The 18,537-nt window shown below is 46.6% G+C and overlaps 1 protein-coding gene across 1 annotated transcript in view; it reads right to left on the bottom strand.

Annotated features, from left to right (window-relative positions):
- The window catches only part of LOC311111700 (xylosyl- and glucuronyltransferase LARGE2s-like), an 88,846-nt gene that overhangs the window by 50,675 nt on the left and 19,634 nt on the right, over window positions 1-18,537 (bottom strand). Inside the window, exon 2 of the mRNA XM_084154497.1 lies at window positions 7,979-8,085. The gene's annotated coding sequence lies outside the window, so the exon portion shown is untranslated. The remainder of the gene's footprint in view (window positions 1-7,978; window positions 8,086-18,537) is intronic.

Below are 18,537 nucleotides of genomic sequence, written 5' to 3'. Positions count from 1 at the left end.
ATCACGAACCTCGAGCGGAACGTACGTCCGCCCCACAGGACACTCGGGGGGAGTAGGGTCGGTACGCAGTGCCCGCTCGATTTCCGTATCGACCTCCCATACCACCGGAGCCACCAGACAAGACTCCGGCAGTATGGAAGTAGGCTCAATGGACCTCTCCTCTGTTTCATACCGCTGGGACAGGGCGTCTGCCTTACCGTTCTGGGACCCTGGGATGTATGTGATCTTAAAAACAAACCGGGTCAGGAACATGTTCCACCTAGCCTGACGAGGGTTCAATCTCCTAGCTGCCCGGATGTACTCCAGGTTACGGTGATCAGTCAGAATGAGGAAAGGGTGTTGAGCCCCCTCAAGCCAATGCCTCCACACCTTTAGGGCCTGGACTACAGCTAACAGCTCCCTGTCCCCAACGTCATAATTGCGCTCCGCCGAGCTGAGCTTCTTGGAGTAGAACGCACAGGGGCGGAGCTTAGGTGGCGTGCCGGACCGTTGTGACAGGACTGCCCCAATACCGGTCTCGGACGCGTCTACCTCAACTTGGAATGGTAAAGAGGGATCCGGATGCGCCAGCACCGGGGCCGAGGTGAACAGGTTCTTCAGTTTGACAAATGCCCTGTCCGCCTCAGCTGACAACTGCAAACGAACCGGACCCCCCTTTAGTAGGGACGTAATGGGAGCTGCAACCTGTCCAAAGCCCCGGATAAACCTCCGGTAGTAATTAGCAAAACCCAAGAACTGCTGCACCTCTTTACAGTGGTTGGAGTTTGTCAATTACGCACGGACGACACACGGTCTACCTCTATCTCCACACCAGACGCGGACAACCGATAACCCAAAAAGGAGACGGACTCCTGGAAGAACAGGCATTTCTCTGCCTTGACATACAAGTCATGCTCCAACAGTCTTTTCAACACTCGGCGCACCAGGGCTACATGCTCGGCTCGTGTAGAAGAGTACACTAGGATGTTGTCGATGTACACTACCACACCCTGCCCATGCATGTCCCGGAAAATCTCGTCAACAAAGGATTGGAAGACTGAAGGAGCATTCATTAGCCCGTATGGCATGACGAGATACTCGTAATGACCCGAGGTGGTGCTAAATGCTGTTTTCCATTCATCCCCCTCCCTAATGCGCACCAGATTGTATGCGCTCCTGAGATCCAACTTTGTGAAGAACTGCGCTCCGCGTAATGATTCCGTCATAGTCGCAATCAGTGGAAGAGGGTAACTATACTTAACCGTGATCTGATTGAGACTACGGTAATCAATACACGGGCGCAAACCCCCGTCCTTCTTCTTCACAAAGAAGAAACTCGAGGAAACCGGGGAAGTGGAGGACCGTATGTATCCCTGTGCCAAGGACTCGGATATGTAAGTCTCCATAGCCGCTGTCTCCTCTTGAGACAAGGGATACACACGGCTCCGTGGAAGAGCCGCTCCTGTTTGGAGATTTATCGCACAGTCCCCCTGTCTATGAGGTGGTAGCCATGTTGCCCTCGTTTTGCTGAACACAAGTGCTAAGTCCTCATACTCGGGGGGAATGCACATTGCGGGCACTTGGTTCGGACTCTCTACCGATGTCGCCCCTAAGGAAACACCTAGACATCTCCCTACACACTGGGCAGACCACTCCATAAGAGCCCTCTGTTGCCACGCAATGGTAGGATCATGGGCGCTTAACCAGGGAAGCCCCAGCACCACGGGGTACGCAGGAGAGTCAATCAGATAAAACTGAATGATCTCCTCATGACCCCCCTGCGTCGTCATCTTAAGTGGTGCTGTGACTTCTCTGATCAGCCCCGACCCCAACGGCCGGCTGTCTAAGGCGTGGACAGGAAAGGGGGCTTCTACCGGCCGAAGGGGAATTCCTAACCTATAACAAAATGCCTGATCAATAAAATTCCCAGCTGCGCCTGAATCTACTAGCGCCTTATGCTGGGAATGAGGTGCCACCTGTGGAAATCTCACAGGAATACTCATGTGACCAACAGAGAGCTCTGGGTAAGTGGGGCGCCTACTCACCTGAAATGACTCCCCAGTGCTTGACCTGTTGTCCCCTCTCCCAGGAGACCCTCCCCAGCACCTGGCCGCGGTGTGTCCTCCACGGCCACAGTTGGTGCAGGGGGTGGCCCCCCTCGGGTTCTCTCTCCTCCTCTCTCTAGCGCCAGCACCCCCGAGCTCCATGGGAATCGGCTCGGAGGTGCTGGAGGGTGGAATGGATGACCCCCACTCGGGACGTCCGCGGGTAGCCAGCAGGGTGTCGAGACAGATGGAGATGTCCACCAACTGGTCGAAGGATAGGTTGGTGTCCCTGCAGGCCAGCTCACGACGAACGTCCTCTCGTAGGCTACACCGGTAATGGTCGATGAGGGCCCTCTCATTCCACCCCGCATCCGCCGCTAGCGTCCGGAACTCCAGTGCGAACTCCTGTGCGCTCCTCTTCCCCTGTCGGAGGTGAAACAGACGCTCCCCCGCCGCCTTCCCTTCAGGTGGGTGATCGAAGACAGCCCTGAAGCGGCGGGAGAACTCCACGTAGGTGATGGTAGCGGCGTCTATTCCCCTCCATTCGGCGTTGGCCCACTCCAACGCCTTGCCGGATAGACAGGAGATGAGGGCGGAGACGCTCTCGTATCCCGAGGGCGCTGGGTGTATAGTAGCCAGGTAGAGTTCCACCTGCAGGAGGAACCCCTGACACCCGGCTGCAGAACCGTCATAGCGAGAGCCGAATGCCACTGGGTTCCGGTGCTGAGAGAGGAGGACTGGCCGTTGGTGATGGGATGGTGTAAGAAGGCGTGGGCACCTCTCCAGTAACCAACCGGCGCAGAGTGTTGGACACCTCGTCCATGGCGGCCCCAAGTTGCCGGATCATGGTGTCCTGATAGCTGATCCGTTCTTCCAGCGACTTGGGTGCCGCCACTGCTCCTGCTGACTCCATAGTAGGTGTGTTGTTCTGTCAGAAGAACCGATGTGGATGTGGTGGAGGAGTCAGGCGCAGGACACAGAGGCTTCGTCCAACAGACTTTACTAGTCCAAAGTGCAAAAGTACAATACACGACCTCAAACAAAAACAGAGGCGAGGGAATTACGCAAACATGCGAAAACACTAAACAAAACAAACAGAGCGCAAACACGCAGCTCCGAACGACAGGCAGACAACAACACACAATCTAACCAATACAAAACAGGGAACTTATAGGACACGTAATCAGAACACAAACAGACACAGGTGTACAAGACAGACCAAAGCAATCACACCACGAAACATTCAACGGTGGCAGCTAGTACTCCGGGGACGGCGAACGCCGAAGCCTGCCCGAACCAGGAGGAGGAGCAGTCTCGGCCGAAACCGTGACAAGGTCAGTTGTATGCTGCTTTGCAATCTATTAAATGCAAGGGTTGCATTACAATAGGCTAAATCTATTTTTTACTGATGCATTTGGCAATATTCAATTCATACGCACAAAACATAGAGTTGAAGACGGAAGTTTATATACACTTAGGTTGGAGTAAAACATTTCTTGTTAACAAACTATAGTTTTGGCAAGTCGGTTAGGACATCTACTTTGTGCATGATACAAGTCATTTTTCCAACAATTGTTTACAGACAGATTATTTCACTTAAAATTCACTGTATCACATTTCCAGTGGGTCAGAAGTTCACATACACTAAGTTGACTGTGCCATTAAACAGCTTGGAAAATTCCAGAAAATTATGACATCATGGGAAAATCAAATGAAATCAGCCAAGACCTCAGAAAAAAATAATATTGTAGACCTCCACAAGTCTGGTTCATCATTGGGAGCAATTTCCAAACGCCTGAAGGTACCATGTTCATCTGTACAAACAATAGTATGCAAGTATAAACACCATGGGACCACGCAGCCGTCATACCGCTCAGGAAGGAGACGCGTTCTGTCTCCTAGAGATGAACGTACTTTGGTGCGAAAAGTGCAAATCAATCCCAGAACAGCAGCAAAGGACCTTATGAAGATGCTGGAGGAAACAGGTACAAAAGTATCTATATCCACATTAAAACGAGTCCTATATCGACATAACCTGAAAGGCCGTCTCAGCAAGGAAGAAGCCACTGCTCCAAAACCGCCATAAAAAGCCAGACTACGGTTTGCAACTGCACATGGTGACAAAGATCGTGCTTTTGGAGAAATGTCCTCTGGTCTGATGAAACAAAAATAGAACTGTTTGGCCATAATGACCATCGTTATGTTTGGAGGAAAAAGGGGGGCCTTGCAAGCCGAAGTACACCATCCCAACCATGAAGCACGGGGGTGGCAGCATCATGTTGTGGGGGTGCTTTGCTGCAGGAGGGACTGGTGCACTTCACAAAATAGATCATGAGGAAGGAAAATATTTTGGATGTATTGAAGCAACATCTCAAGACATTAGTCAGGAAGTTAAAGCTTGGTCACAAATGGGTCTTCCAAATGGACAATGACCTTCATTCTCTCTACTATTATTCTGACATTTCCCATTCTTAAAATAAAGTGGTGATCCTAACTGACCTAAGACAGGGAATTTTTACTAGGATTAAATGTCAGGAATTGTGAAAAAATGGTGTATGTAAACTTCCGACGTCAACTGTATGTAATATAACCATAAACAATTTTAGTAGCACGTCTTAGACTGATGGACTGTGCCATCCCCACGGCTTCCACAATGGATTAGTCCACTCAGACAGGCGCAAATCAGACAGGTGTCTTTGTACACCATGATATTTGTATTTATTTTTTGCTACTGCTCGACTAAAGAAATATCGGTCGACCAACAGCCTATCGACCAAACAATCTACCAGTCGAATAAATGGGGTCAGCCCTAGTGCTCACACACACACGCTCATTCCCTCTCCAGGGTTTTTCTGGATCAAAAAGGGGCTTAGGTGGTGGACGTGGCAGGGAGCGTGGTCTGCCCTTAGTTACAGCCCATTTTAAAGGCCCCCCATCTTGGCAGTATAGATACAGTGCATTCGGAAAGTATTCAGACCCTTTCACTTTTCCACATTTTGTTACGTTACAGCCTTATTCTAAAATGGATTCAATAGTTTTTTCCCCTCATCAATCTACACACAATACCCCATAATGACAAAGCAAAAACAGGTTTTTAGAAATGTCCCTCTCTCTCTCTCTCTCTCTCTCTCTCTCTCTCTCTCACTCCCTCCCTCCCTCTCCACCTCCCTCCCTCCCTCTCCACCTCCCTCCCTCCCTCCCTCCCTCCGTGGATCGATGATAACTTTTTTTTGCCCGTTCCCAAAAGCATTTGGCGATTGGCATGTAGGCTATTTGGCGCGCGTACAGTTATGCTCTAAAGCTTACAGTGAGGGAAAAAAGTATTTGATCCCCTGCTGATTTTGTACGTTTGTCCACTGACAAAGAAATGATCGGTCTATAATTTTAATGGTAGGTTTATTTGAACAGTGAGAGACAGAATAACAACAACAAAATCCAGAAACACGCATGTCAAATATGTTATAAATTGATTTGCATTTTAATGAGGGAAATAAGTATTTGACCCCCTCTCAATCAGAAAGATTTCTGGCTCCCAGGTGTCTTTTATACAGGTAACGAGCTGAGATTAGGAGCACACTCTTAAAGGGAGTGCTCCTAATCTCAGCTTGTTACCTGTATAAAAGACACCTGTCCACAGAAGCAATCAATCAATCAGATTCCAAACTCTCCACCATGGCCAAGACCAAAGAGCTCTCCAAGGATGTCAGGGACAAGATTGTAGACCTACACAAGGCTGGAATGGGCTACAAGACCATCGCCAAGCAGCTTGGTGAGAAGGTGACAACAGTTGGTGCGATTATTCGCAAATGGAAGAAACACAAAAGAACTGTCAATCTCCCTCGGCCTGGGGCTCCATGCAAGATCTCACCTTGTGGAGTTGCAATGATCATGAGAACGATGAGGAATCAGCCCAGAACTACACGGGAGGAACTTGTCAATGATCTCAAGGCAGCTGGGACCATAGTCACCAAGAAAATAATAGGTAACACACTATGCCGTGAAGGACTGAAATCCTGCAGCGCCCGCAAGGTCCCCCTGCTCAAGAAAGCACATATACAGGCCCATCTGAAGTTTGCCAATGAACATCTGAATGATTCAGAGGAGAACTGGGTGAAAGTGTTGTGGTCAGATGAGACCAAAATCGAGCTCTTTGGTATCAACGCAACTCGCCGTGTTTGGAGGAGGAGGAATGCTGCCTATGACCCCAAGAACACCATCCCCACCGTCAAACATGGAGGTGGAAACATTATGCTTTGGGGGTGTTTTTCTGCTAATTGGACAGGACAACTTCACCGCATCAAAGGGACGATGGACGGGGCCATGTACCATCAAATCTTGGGTGAGAACCTCCTTCCCTCAGCCAGGGCATTCAAAATGGGTTGTGGATGGGTATTCCAGCATGACAATGACCCAAAACACACGGACAAGGCAACAAAGGAGTGGCTCAAGAAGAAGCACATTAAGGTCCTGGAGTGGCCTAGCCAGTCTCCAGACCTTAATCCTATAGAAAATCTGTGGAGGGAGCTGAAGGTTCGAGTTGCCAAACGTCAGGCTCGAAACCTTAATGACTTGGAGAAGATCTGCAAAGAGGAGTGGGACAAAATCCCTCCTGAGATGTGTGCAAACCTGGTGGCCAACTACAAGAAACGTCTGACCTCTGTGATTGCCAACAAAGGTTTTGCCACGAAGTACTAAGTCATATTTTGCAGAGGGGTCAAATACTTATTTCCCTCATTAAAATGCAAATCAATTTATAACATTTTTGACATGCATTTTTCTGGATTTTTTTGTTGTTATTCTGTCTCTCACTGTTCAAATAAACCTACCATTAAAATTATAGACTGATCACGTCTTTGTCAGTGGGCAAAAGTACAAAATCAGCAGGGGATCAAATACTTTTTTCCCTCACTGTACACACTAATGCCAGATAGCCTAAAACAATGAAAGAAAAACCTCAATGTAGCCTATAGATATAAATTGCACATGAATGATACATTTAAGGATTTTTTAAGGTATAATTTTCTCTTTAGTCAATCCGCCCGCCCTTCATCCACACAATATTTAATGCATGGCCTGTGGATATAACCGTACTGAGGGTTATGACTCAACCCGCCCATCACACACACACACACACACACACACACACACACACACACACACACACACACACACACACACACACACACACACACACACACACACACACACACACACACACACACACACACACACACACACACACACACACACACACACACACACACACACACACACACACACACACACACAAACAAACTTACCCACACATCACCACATCTGGCTGTGAATATAGATTGTGTTTTAAATGTTTAATGAGGACAAATCTAAAGCCAAGCAATTTGCAGCAATGTTAAGTGTGCATGGATCAAAGCAATGGAGGCCAGGCAGACAGCAGGCTGAGAGATAGTGGATAACAACACAGATATCAGCAGAAAGACCCAGTCTAGCGCTGCTGCTCCGAGGCTGATTGAACCACATTATACGCAGCTTCGCAGGGTACAGTTAGAAACACACATTCACACGCATACACACAGGCATACACCCTTCCACATTCATACACAAACGGACCTATCTTCCCCGCGACTTGCAGGGTGTGTATGTATCACCAATGCAGAGATCCAATAACAGGATTACCCCTACTGAGACGTATGTGTAAAATCAGACATGCTGTGGTAATAACTAGCTCATATCAATGGCTCTGGTGTACATCACTGTACATTACTGCGAGCAATGAACTAACGCACACACACACACACACACACACACACACACACACACACACACACACACACACACACACACACACACACGCACATTACAGACAAACATACATGCACTTACACACTCACACAAACTGAAAAGTTGCCAATGATCTCCAGATATTTGAAAGCTAAGTATTCCCATTGGTTACTCACCAGGTTCGCTGTCTGAAATTCAGTCAATGGGAATAGAAACTCCTCAATACTAGGAGACCTCACTGGTCAGCCAGGTAATACAAGAGGGAAATCCTCCCTCTCTCAGCCTGGAAAGAAACAGGGAAACAGTGAGCATTACAGCTAAAGATAAATAACATAAAATCGTGCTCAGGGATTTGAATAACAAGTAGCATACAAGTTGATCAAAAGCACCAATTACAACAGGAGTTTGTTTAATCAATCAATCATAGTATATGTTATATTATATTTTTTACAGCGCTTTCAAGCTTCACTTTCTGTAGCCTCTCAATTATATGTTGCCCAGACATACAGAGAATAAAGACAACCAGTGAGAGTGAATTATAGTTTATTATGACTTCGAGAGTGTCTAGTCACATGGTACTACATTATAAGAGATTGAGAGGGAGTCTGAAAAGAGTGGTTTAAGATGGAAGCAAGAGCAAAGAGAGTAAGTAACAGAATAAGTGTATTATGTCCTTCGCCCTTCCTTCTCTACTCCTTGCTGTGTTTCCAGATGGCCAGCTCCTTCTTAGAGAGAACAGAGGACGTGACCTCTGTCAAAAGCTCCAGAAATGTCTGCCTTTGGGCCCTGCTGTCCTCGGAGTAGACACATACTCACCTACACAACAGTCTCCATACTAGACACTGACCACAGGGGCCTGAGGTATTAAAGTTACACCATGAGCAACACACACTCACGCACGCATGCAATCAAGCACACACACGCACACACTCACACTCTCAGATCCACATGAGGTCTCTGTCCATTCTTCTCCTCCAGTTGACTGTTAATAGCTGGAGTGTTGCCATTGTTTGCCTGTCAACAGCAGCCCAGTGTGGTAACAGCCCACTGATGGTGACATGACTGGGCCAGATTGGCCCATAATGGAATGGCTGCCTTAAAGCTCTATACGACCAGGGGGAATGGGAGGAAAACCTACTATACCCAAACAGAGGCACACTGTCTGGGGGAGAGGAGGGGTGAAGTGAGATGAAATAAGAGGAGGGGAGGGGAGGGAGGGGTGAAGGGAGAGATGGGCATAGGTAGGGAGGGAAGGCCAGTGTCTCTTGACATATTACACAGATAAAGCAAATAAAATACAATTTTATTGGCCACATGCGCCGAATACAACAGGTGCAGACATTACAGTGAAATGCTTACTTACAGCCCTTAACCAAAAGTGCAAATAGTCCGGGTATCCATGATTAGCTGTTCAGGAGTCTTATGGCTTGGGGGTAGAAGCTGTTGAGAAGTCTTTTGGACCTAGACTTGGCACTCCGGTAACGCTTGCCGTGCGGTAGCAGAGAGAACAGTCTATAACTAGGGTGGCTGGAGTCTTTGACAATTTTGAGGGCCTTCCTCTGACACCGCCTGGTATAGAGGTCCTGGATGGCTGGAAGCTTGGCCCCAGTGATGTAGTGGGCCGTACGCACTACCCTCTGTAGTGCCTTGCGGTCGGAGGCCAAGCAGTTGCCATACCAGGCGGTGATGCAACCAGTCAGGATGCTCTCGATGGTGCAGCTGTATAATTTTTTGAGGATCTGAGGACCCATGCCAAATCTTTTCAGTCTCCTGAGGGGGAATAGGCTTTGTCGTGCCCTCTTCACGACTGTCTTGGTTTGTTTGGACCATGATAGTTCGTTGGTGATGTGGACACCAAGGAACTTGAAGCTCTCAACCTGTTCCACTACAGCCCCGTCGATGAGAATGGGGGCGTGCTCAGTCCTCTTTTATTTCCTGTAGTCCACAATCATCTCCTTTGTCTTGGTCACGTTGAGGGAGAGGTTGTTATCCTGGCACCACACGGCCAGGTCTCTGACCTCCTCCCTATAGGCTGTCTCATCGTTGTCGTGATCAGGCCTACCACTGTTGTGTCGTCTGCAAACTTAATGATGGTGTTGGAGTCGTGCCTGGCCCTGCAGTCATGGGTGAACAGGGAGTACAGGAGGGGACTGAGCACGCACCCCTGAGGGGCCCCCGTGTTGAGGATCAGTGTGACAGATGTGTTGTTACCTACCCTTACCACCTGGGGGAGGCCCGTCAGGAAGTCCAGGATCCAGTTGCAGAGGGAGGTGTTTAGTCCCAGGATCCTTAGCTTAGTGATGAGCTTTGAGGGCACTATGGTGTTGAATGCTGAGCTGTAGTCAATGAATAGCATTCTCACGTAGGTGTTCCTCTTGTCCAGGTGGGAAAGGGCAGTGTGGAGTGCAATAGAGATTGCATCATCTGTGGTCTGTTGGGGCGGTATGCAAATTGGAGTGGGTCTAGGGTTTCTGGGATAATGTTGTTGATGTGAGCCATGACCAGCCTTTCAAAGCACTTCATGGCTACAGACGTCAGTGCTACGGGTCGGTAGTCATATAGGCAGGTTATCTTAGTGTCCTTGGGCACGGGGACTATGGTTGTCTGCTTGAAACATGTTGGTATTACAGACTCTGTCAGGGACATGTTGAAAATGTCAGTGAAGACACTTGCCAGTTGGTAAGCACATGCTCGGACTACACGTCCTGGTAATCCGTCTGGCCCTGCGGCCTTGTGAATGTTGACCTGCTTAAAAGTCTTACTCACATCGGCTACGGAGAGTGTGATCACATATTCATCCGGAACAGCTGGAGATCTCATGCATGCTTCAGTGTTGCTTGCCTCGAAGCGAGCATAGAAGTGGTTTAGCTCATCTGGAAGTGTCACTCGGCAGCTCGCGGCTATGCTTCCCTTTGCAGTCTGTAATATTCAGGGAGATAGAAGAGATAGCACTGCCTTCTAATCAAGCAATCCAGTCAATCAGTCTGACACTCTCACTTATCATCAATCAAGCAGGGTCTTGGCTCTACATATAGACACAAGCCAGTTAGAGACAAGAATCGGAAGAAAAAAAAGAGAGTAAGAAGGAGAAAGAGAGAGAGAAAAAGCGAAAGGGAGAAGAAGGGGAAGACAGAGAGAGAAAGAAGAGTAAGCAGAGGGAAAGGGAGAGGGGGAGAAAGAGAGAATGGGAGAGGGGGAGAAAGAGAGAATGGGAGAGGGGGAGAAAGAGAGAATGGGAGAGGGGGAGAGCTAGTGGTGGCTCCAGGCACAGCCGATAGACTTTAAATATAAATTGACATTTTGATTTAAAAAGATGATGACTTCTTACTGCTAGCAGCAAAAAATTACATTGCTGTTTAGAATTATATTACTTCCTTGTGCGTAAGAGAGCTTGGATGTCGTCACGATAAGTTAACAGGGCAAAGATAATTATAAAAAAATTACACGTCTCCTATATACAAATCCAGAATAAAACTTCTCAAATGAGGTTTATAGTTTGGCCTAGTTTGAGAGCAGTGAGTGAGTTTGGTGTGTAGGCCTATTGAGTGTGTGTAGAGTGCGACCTGTGTGAGATGAGCATTTTGTATGAGAAAGATACTGTATAGCCATATGACCCACATTAAAAGGGTATGCGTGCTTGTGTGTCTGTTTGTATCCCTTGAAACATCCCATGCATGACTAGCCAAAACACACACACACTGCCCTTAAGAACAATCCCATTATAAGCTAACGTGATATTGTTCTCTCTTCAGGAACGACCACAGAGATAATGAAGGTAATGTAGAACAGTAATCTCTCTCTGCTCCATTACACCCATGTCCCCCAAAGTAGCACAGCGCTACATTAGCTTAGTATACAGCACAGCAGTAGCCGTAGCTCCTAAAGCAGCACAACACTACATTAGCTTAGCATACAGCGCAACAGTAGCCATTTCCCACAGCCACTACTTTAACGTAGCACACATCACAGCACATCTCCTACTGTCAATGCAGTTAGCAGTTAGTGACTTAACAACACCCACACCAGTGTGCTAGCAATCTAGGGTTGCTACATTGGGCTTCCCAGAATTGGGCTCTACCGCCTGGTGAGCACTAAAGCTATTCTGGGAGATTGTAGAATACCTGGATGAAGTTGAAGGGCTTTTCATGATGAGTTCGGTCCAACTTAGCAACCCTATAAAACTACAGCTGCATTCAACACATCGTAACCGATCCCCCCCACTCTCTGTGGATGCAGCTGGAGATGGTGTCAAGTGTGAATCAATGCTAGCCTCTGAGCGCACCCCTAAGGGAACAGCAGCAGACAGAAGGCTAAGACACACACACGCAAGGTACACATGCGCAGACAGACACACACTGGAGTGTGATGTCTATGGCGATAACAGATGTGATTCTCACCAAACTGACAGTCAGGGTATCAGAGGGTGTTAAAAGGGGGAGGGTTCACACACACACAAACACACACTCTCTTCCCACATTCATACACAAGCTGACTGAATCCCAGCACCTTGTGTTTCCAGTGTGTGTGTGTGTGTGTTAAACCTATCCCAAACCTTAGTCTTAACGCGTCGGAATGAATGCCTGAACTTAAAAAAGTATCTCTCTCTCTCTCTCTCTCTCTCTCTCTCTCTCTCTCTCTCTCTCTCTCTCTCTCTCTCTCTCTCTCTCTCTCTCTCTCACTCACTCACTCACTCACAGCCAAAAGACACCCTCAAAGAAACACACACACAGGCATGCATAGCATATACACAGATAACACATACACACACAGAGACACAAAGAAACACACACACAGCCAATTCCCTGGCGGGCTCTGACTCATCCACACCCAGTCCGCTCGGGACGCTGAATTCAGGAGCGCCGGCAAAATACAGTTTGCATAACATGTGGGTGCTTATTTTTGTCCTATTTCACATATGTACAAGTGTGAATTGGAAATGTGTTTTTTGCATATCCCAACACCCCCTGAGACCCTGGATTAGGGTTCTAGTGCCTTGCTTAAAGGCACCGACAGATTTATCACCTTGTCGGCTAGGGGATTCGAACTAGCAACCTTTTGGTTAGTGGCCCAACGCTCTAACCGCTAGGCTACCTGCCGCCCATCTGTCATGTGTCCTTCTCCCTCTCCCTATCATCATTTAGTTTTTCCCTCTTTCTGTCTTTTATCTTTTTAGTGTACGTCCCAGCACAAACAAGCACAAGCAATTTACTTTTGAGATAGTTAAACTGGTTTCTAATTAAGCTTCCTTTCACCTCCACCAGTGAGTGAGTGAGTGAGTGAGCGAGTGAGTTTGTCTGTTCTCTGCAGGCCCTCCCCTGCAACAAGGCAAATATTTGTATAACTTAACCAAGATAGACCACAGCCAAGGTGGGCATAGCCAAGCACGAGCTAGCGAGATCCTATTGGCGCGTTCTAGCCTACATTTGCATATTTCCGTTAGGGAACGCCTACTCTGAAGTGCGAGTGTGCAATAACTAAATTCACCTTTCCACTCCTTCTAAACAACGCAATAAATAAATAAAAATTGGGCAAAGGGTAAAGTTTACAAAAATGTGTCCACTCTGTTCGTAACATATTCTAGGTTTGGGAACAGAAAACTATATTGAGATCAAATGTTTCATTGATGAGAAAATTAGCAGAATGTCGGCCAAAATCCATCTCGTTCCATCTTCTCCCATTACCAGCCACTGGGCTTCCTCTCACTACCGTGGTAGTGAGTGGAAACGCCAAGCGGAGGCTTCACATTTATACATCCGGTGAAAAACCTGCCTCATTGTTCTATCTGCGACCGAAGTGTAATGTAAACAAACAGTATAACACACAGGAAGAGCTTTAACCATGTGGTCCTCTGTAGCTCAATTTGTAGAACATTGCGCTTGTAACGCCAGGGTAGTGGGTTCGATCCCCGGGACCACCCATACGTGAAGATGTATGCACACATGACTGTAAGTCGCTTTGGATAAAAGCGTCTGCTAAATGGCATATTATTATTATTATAATAACCATGAACACAGGTAACTTGTAGTCTGGTTAGAAGTGGGTGAGAGGCCTTATCTGTTCACTGCACTACCAGACAACCACAACATACCCCAGTCACGCTGCTATAGCCATATAGATATAGACCATATACACAGTGGGTATAGATGGAACAGAGTTAGAGAAGTGTAGAAGTGGAGGAGTGTACCTACCACACACTATCGCCATGACTCAGACCCCTTTATACCCACACATGCTTGCAAGTCTTTTAGACCAGGTTAAAAGTGCTTATGAAACCAATCACATCATCAATATTAACACTGCCGAGAGAGAGAGAGCTGGTTCTGGGGCACTTTTCACAAACAGAAACAGACCCCACAGAGCCCCAGGACAGCAACACAATTAGACCAAACCAAATCATGAGAAAACATAAAGATAATTACTTGACACATTGGAAATAAAATTGTTTTTTAAACAGAGCAAACTAGAATGCTATTTGGCCCTAAACAGAGAGTTCAGAGTGGCAGAATACCTGACCTGTGTGACTGACCCAATATTAAGACTATGTACAGACTCAGTGAGCATGGCCTTGCTTTTGAAAGAGGCTGCCATAGGCATACCTGGCTCTCAAGAGAAGCCAGGCTATGTGCACACTGCCCACAAAATGAGGTGGAAACTGAGCTGCACTTCCTAACCTCCTGCCAAATGTATGACCATATTAGAGACACATATTTCTGCCAGATTAAACAGACCCACAAAGAATTTGAAAACAAATCCAATTTGGATAAACTCCCATATCTATTGGGTGAAATACCACAGTGTTCCATCACAGCAACAAGATCTGTGACCTGTTGCCACAACAAAAGGGTGAAGACCAAACACCATTGTAAATACAACCCATATTTATGTTGATTTATTTTCCCTTTTTATACTTTAACTATTTGCACATCATTACAACACTGTATATAGACATAATATGACATTTGAAATGTCTCTATTCCTTTGGAACTTTTGTGAGTGTAATGTTTACTGTACATTTTTTATTGTTTATTTCACTTTTGTTTATGATCTATTTCACTTGCTTTGGCAATGTAAACATATGTTTCCCATGTCAATAAAGCCCTTTGAATTGAGAGAGTGCGAGAGGCAGAGAGAGGAGAGAGGGAAGCCTTCAGCCTTACCTTGCCTCTCCATTCCATCCTCTGTCTCTCCTCCTCTTCTCCCCTTTCTCCCTGCCTCACTCTTCCTCTCTCTCACTCTGCCTCTCTCGCACCCTCTCATCTTGCTTCCCCTACCTCTGCTCTGCCTCACCCTGCATCCCTTCATTTGTCACCCTGCCTATGTCCTCCTCTGTGTTGCTCTCTGCACAGAATGTCAGTCCGAATGGGACTATAGGAACAACCAAGCGTAAAACCTCAGTCATCACATCTACACACACACCACTCCCATGCAGAAAGCAGCTGCTCCCCCCCTGACCTTCCTGAAATATTTAACTATTTCTACCAGTTCCTCGATTCAGCTTGTCACTTTGTCTTTACTCTGCATCCCCCCGTCTGGCCTGTGTAGTCAGAGAAGAAATTCGCTGTGGCTGCTCTCTTCAGCCACGCTGCCATCCTTCACGCCACTTTAGGATAAGTGGCATTAAAATCATATTTGGGGTTCACAGGAGAGAATGAGGTGAGGATGGGAGGGAGGGAGATAGAGAGAGAAAGAAAGAGAAAGAGAGAGAGTAGGGACAAAAAAAGAGAATCCCAGGGAGGGAGGGGGAGGGAGAGAGAGAGAGTGGGGAGGGAGGGAGGGACAGAAAAAGGGAATCACAAGTAGTCTTGTTGTGAACAGAATTTTCCACACTCATTGGAAAGAGGGGCAGATAAATATATTGGGGTGTGGGTGGGATGGGGTGAGGTTGGGTAATGCTGCATGGCCTTATTTCTATTACAGCGTACTGGATGAATGTCATTCATATTCCCGTTCACCCAGCTCAATGTATATAGTGTATATACATTGATAGGTTTAGGCTACTAAATGATACTTGATTTTTTTCCTGTACCCATCATGAGGTTGCTACAACCTAGCCTATGAATTAAAATTGACAACACAGGTCGAGATAATTGTTCAGTAATCAAGGTGACAGACAGTGACACATTCAATACCGCCTTGCACACTCTTGCCTGCATCTAGGCTGATCTAGGGCGTAATCATTAGTCCAACAGTTGCAAATGAGAGTTTCTATTGTACAAATTCAGGTATGTTTATCCCCGTTTCGTTCCGTCTGCTTCTGTTTAAGAAACATTTTTCAACAGAATTGGGGAATGAATACACCCCTGATCACACGCAAACACAGTTCACTTTCATAACAGCCACATACAAACAGCATGATGACTTTGCTCGTTGTATATATAACTCCTTCTCGCAACTATCTACGTGCTCTCCTCCTCTCACCTTTTCACTTTGCTTGTGGACTTTGCAGTGCACAACACATCAGCTGTCTTTGACCAGGCGAAACAGTTCACTATTGTCAACTACTCACCACATTTTATGCACTGCAGTGCTAGCTAGCTGTAGCTTATGCTTTCAGTATTAGATTCATTCTCTGAACCTTTGATTAGGTGCAAGAGCTCTTACTGTGTAAGTCTATGGAAGGGGGTGAGAACCATGAGCCTTCTAGGTTTTGTATTGAAGTAAATGTACCCAGAGGAGGACAGAAGCTAGCTGTCCTCCGGCTACACCATGGTGCTACCCTACAGAGTGCTGCTGAGGCTACTGTAGACCTTCCTTGCAAAACAGTGTGTTTTAATCAATTATTTGGTGACGTGAATATATTTAGCATAGTTTTAGTTAAAAACTATAACTTTTTTAATATTTCACTATTTAGATTTTTATGAAATTCACTGAGGAGGATGGTCCTCCCATTCCTCCTCTGAGGAGCCTCCACTGTGCTGCACCAAATATAGTCCTGAATGATTTGTTAATTATTTATTTACCTTACAGAATTTCTGCTGAGGAGGCTTTTTGCCTTTGGGTGTTTTCTGTGTGAGAGTGCTGGAATCTAAACCTAAATGATGATAGGTGGATTGAGTCAGCAGCAGATACAGCACCTCAGAAGACTTGAAACATCTTCTGGCAGGCAGGCTGCAGAAGACTGATCTATGTTTGCTTATCTACGTACTGTATGTATTTTTAAAAAAAACAGAACTTGGTACATACAATATTTTCTATAATGTGAAATAGAAGCACAATGTTCTCAAATATAATAGAGGCAAAGCACTATAAAGTGACAGAAAACATAAGTAACTGTGTTTTTCTCAACAGCTGTGCGGTTTTTACCCTCTTTGTAGAAAACAGGAAAGACATCTTAGAGCCCATCAAAGCCTGCTCCTGCCAGACGGACATTCTACACTACTGTTCAGTCTCTGGGCTTGAGCCCTCTCTCTGACCTCAGGCCTCTGTTCCATCACTCACACTGTAGCACTGTGGATGTACAGACACAAGAGAGGAGGGACGGAGTAGAGTGGGAGAGAGAGAGAGAGAGAGAGAGAGAGAGAGAGAGAGAGAGAGAGAGAGAGAGAGAGAGAGAGAGAGAGAGAGAGAGAGAGAGAGAGAGAGAGAGAGAGAGAGAGAGAGAGAGAGAGAGAGAGAGAGAGAGAGAGAGAGAGAGAGAGAGAGAGAGAGAGAGAGAGAGAGAGAACTTCTGAGTGTAATGGTTACTGTTAATATTTATTGTTTATTTCACTTTTGTTTACTTTTTACTTCACTTGCTTTGGCAATGTTAACATACGTTTCCCATGCCAATAAAGCCCTTAAATTGAATTGAAATTGAATTGGGAAGAGGAGATAGAGCGTACCAGGATAGGGGATGGGGGAGAGGGGCTGGAGAGTGAAAGGTGTGCAGAGAGGGCATGCAGGGTTTTGTTCCAGCCCAGAGCTAACACACCTAAAATTAAGGATCCTCGAGTCATCAAGCCCTTGATTAGCTGAATCAGGCTTGTTAGTGCTGGGCTGGAACAAAAGCCTGCAAGCGCTGTGGCTCTCCCACGACCAAGATTGAGTCAGATGGAACTGGAGGGAGCTATAGGGTAGGACAGGGGCAGAGGGGCTGGGAGAGAGATAGCGGTGGAGAGGAACTGGTTGGAAATGAGCTAGGCCTGGGGAGAAGTGTGAGGGGACGGGGCATGAGCTATGGGATTTGGTTACTGAGGAAAAATAGTGCCCTTCTCCTGGAGAAATATGGCAAAGGATAAGAGAATCGCCTCGATGTCTGCTGTGGGCCTCTATACAGTATCACTGCTCACTCCATCTTCACTTAGAGACAGGCAGAGAGAGAGACAGGCAGAGAGAGAGGTATATATAGGGCTTATTCCCATAGGGCGGAGCACAATTGGCCCAGCGTCGTCCGGGTTTGGCCGGTGTAGGCCGTCATTGTAAATAAGAATTTGTTCTTAACTGACTTACCTAGTTAAATAAAGGTAAAATAAAAATAAAAAATCTCACTGAATGTAGTTATTGCAAGGACATTTCAATGTACATAATACTGTGTGTACAATTGTCAATTCACATTAGCAACGGGAATGTCACGAGAGAGAGAGAGAGAGAGAGAGAGAGAGAGAGAGAGAGAGGGAGAGAGAGAGAGAGAGAGAGAGAGAGAGAGAGAGAGAGCGAGCGAGAGAGCAAGTGACGCGGACTCAGAGGTAAACCTACCATTTGGAGTATTTTATTATGTGGTCTAAAAGGGAAGGAAAATACAATCATGAGGATCCAC

The sequence above is a fragment of the Coregonus lavaretus genome (genome assembly GCF_964263955.1).
Source record: "Coregonus lavaretus genome assembly, chromosome: 37".
NCBI lineage: Eukaryota > Metazoa > Chordata > Actinopteri > Salmoniformes > Salmonidae > Coregonus > Coregonus lavaretus.
This window is presented reverse-complemented; position numbering and strand designations above follow the sequence as displayed.